The sequence below is a fragment of the Phyllopteryx taeniolatus genome, chromosome 21, assembly GCF_024500385.1.
Source record: "Phyllopteryx taeniolatus isolate TA_2022b chromosome 21, UOR_Ptae_1.2, whole genome shotgun sequence".
Taxonomy (NCBI): Eukaryota; Metazoa; Chordata; class Actinopteri; order Syngnathiformes; family Syngnathidae; genus Phyllopteryx; species Phyllopteryx taeniolatus.
Genome location: NC_084522.1, coordinates 6,979,006 through 6,982,372, shown reverse-complemented (window position 1 = coordinate 6,982,372; position 3,367 = coordinate 6,979,006).

Genomic DNA, 3,367 nt, shown 5'->3' with positions numbered 1-3,367 from the left:
CACAAAATGTGTTTATGTTATGAGGGATACTCCCTTCTACTCACATTTATATTCACCCCCAAAAAACGACATACTCCTGTGCACTAAAAAAAGTGAGAGCCATATTGCCTTTCGAAATAAAACCCTACAGCCCCGCGTGTCCTTATAAACTCCAACATTGGCCCCGAATTCACTTGAAACTGGCATGTCAGTGAAACTCTCCAAGGAGTCCGGGCGGGATGTTTTTTAAATTCATAAAGAAAACTCTTGGTGTGACTCCCTTTGGGTGTTGCTGAGCAACGCGAGGAGACAACTCCTCTGACTGTGGGCGAAAGGCAACTGTCATTGTGATGAGGGTTCAGGGACCTTAAAAGAGATTTAAAAACTAACGAGCGCATTCAAGTCTCACCGGTGAACTTTTTTTTCCTACCCTCATTGTCGCCCGCAGATTTATTCAGCGACAAATGAAAATTTGGTCAAATGTGTTATGTGAATTGCGTTGGACTAACGGTTAGCCCTTCTGCCTTTATATTCACTATCCCATTCATTCAGTTGGCATGTATTACTCCTGTCGGTGTGACACTGGTTTCTCATCAAGTCCAGTCTTCCTTCACAGTCCGGCGATGCCGTGATTGGCTGGCTTTTCGATGACTCTCATCGCGTCATTGGACGAAACAATCACTAACTGACTTTTCATTTTAATTTGTTTGATTGTGTGGCAAAATAAAACCATTTGAATGGAGGCCAATTAAGAAGTACCATTTATATCTGTTGTTTTGGCATTGTGTGTTAGAGATGAATTCTGCAGCACAGAAGTAGAGGAATTACCATTCAGAGACCGTAATGTTGCAGTAGCGATTATTGACTTTCAAATGCCAATAACTATGCATCCATTTTTTTAATAGCTCTTGTCATCATTAGGCTTGCGGGTAAGATGAAGCCTATCGCAGCTGACTTTGGTTGACTTCATAATGTGAGTGTTAGTGCTTTTGTCAGACAAATGCTAGTGGATATTACATTCCCGCTTCCCATTCCAAACGTTCACATTGCGAGTGCAGGCATCTACCATATCCTGGAAAGATCTGCCGTGTGGTGTTATGGATTCCGCACGCGCTCTTTAATATCCCCATGTCACTCAGGTTTAGCGATATTGGCTATTTGAGGAGAAACACCTTCTGACAATGGTAAACATTGTGGTTCCTCATCCTTTAGCGGCTCACGCTCGGAATACCAATCAGCTTTGTTCTGACTTGCAGGGGATGTGTGGAGAAGTCATCCCACCGGCTTAGACACGCATATCTGTGCACACTTTTTTCCTGAACCAAACGCCATTCCTGTCAACAATGCATGTAAAAAAAATCTGCTTGAGATCACTGGTTGAATTATGTGTGATCACAGTCATGAGTCAATACCTTGAGGGTGTTGACTCACAAGGAGGTTTGTATCTCTGTGTGGGCTTGCGGCAAGCCAGAATAGAATCTGTGTGTCTTCATGCTGCCTCTCTGTTTGTCAAAGCGTCTGGACTCAGACAAGGTCCTTGGCTGACAACACTTCTTCCCGTCTCCTTTTCACTCTTTCTTGCCACAAGCAGAAGAGCTTGTTGGACAACGCGTCTGGGCAAAGAGTCCGCTGTGTTGTGTTCACAGACGAGACTTTAAGTGGGATAAATGTCAAGGCCACGCGGTGAGACACCTCATATTGAGTGGGTGTTTCTTTGTGGCTGTCTGGTATCCATTCTTTGGAAAGTCAAACTTTAAAATCTACAATGGTAACCAGGAGACACCTGTCCCAGGGCTCTGAGCATTTTGCGGAACCCTGTTTCTCCGGCAGAGGTCCCAAGATTGGAATACAGTGGTCACAATTTATGATCGTCACCTCACTCTATTTTGCTTAAGATTAATTCAAACACCCCAAAAACTTTATCATGGCCTTCTGACGTCCCCTCACCTTCATCTGGCCTCATCGTCCTTTCTTTACAAAAAAGTTGTTCAATACTAGCTGCGACTGAAAGTCCTATCAAGCCAATGACAATGGGAACAAAACTGGAAGTAGCAACCTAGCAAAAAAAAAAAAACATTGCTAAATATTGCTTAACAGAAGCAATGTCAGTCATTCACAAACTGTGACAAGGTGGCCTTTATTTCAGTTTCATCAGTGTCCGGTGCTTTTAAGTCTCCACATTTCTTCAACTCCTTCTCTTCCTGATTACCAAGATGCATCACATTCACGTTTCCCTTAAACCACCTGCCCGTCATTATACGTTCTCGAAAATATGCAGACTGCGAGTTGATCGCGCAAGTCCCAGTCTAGATTAGTGCAGTATCACTTCGGGATTACTCTGGTAATTCATGTAATGCTGCTTCGCCACGGATAAATTCCAGGTGGATGAGTTGGAAGCGTTCAGTGAAGGCATCGGAACAAGTTCCCCAAACTGCAGTCCATCATTCTCCCTGTTTGCATGTTTTGGGATGCAATAGTCATGACAGTTCGTCTTGATTACAGCCAAGTAGCGCCACATGGCTATGTAGTGGGTCTTTACACTGAGCAGTGTTGGACCAAGATTGCCTTTATACACCACCACAATGAATCTGGAATAAAAATAATCAACATGTTATCAAAGTCTAGACTCTCATCTGGAATTTAAAACATTTCACAAAAATATGTAATTTACCTTTTCCAATGAGAGACCATCACTGATTTCGACCTTTTTTGCCCCAGTAAATCATCATTCATCAATCGTCCTTGTCGGAGTCACTCGTTGCCGGGGGGCTGTTCAGCAATGATGCCGGCTTTCGCGAAGGCTCGGACAACAGTCAAAGCAGATGCCTTAGCCCAGGCATCCACAATGCACTCACATATGGTGGCGTAACTCACCCGGCGCTTCGTCTTCTAGACTTGGCGAAGCTCGTTTTCTTGCTTCCTCCACTTGCGAACCATGGATTCGTTGATCTTGAATTCTCTCGCGGCTGCTCGATTCCCATGTTCCTCCGTGTAACAGATAGCTTGCAGTTTAAACTGTGCTTCGTAAGCGGTTTTTCTTCGTACGTGCCATTTTCAGGGGTCCTTAGCCAAACCGATGTTGTTTTGCACAATGCACATACCGGCGCTATATACCTACTGGAGGCGCGCCTTTAGCGTCCTCTTCCATGCGCACCCTTCCCCCTTTAACGTCCGCATGCTGTCCTCAGTCACGTCCGCCTTTCCTCTATATAAGCAGCGTGTCGGCAGGAAATGCTCCCAGTCATTCAAGCGGAGCGCTCATTAAAGTCACAAAACAACATTTACATATTTTGGAACTCGATGCACACATAAGCCGCACCGCATTATAAGGCGCCCGTCCATTTTGGAGCAAATTTAAGACTTTTAACTGCCCCTTATGGTCGTGAAA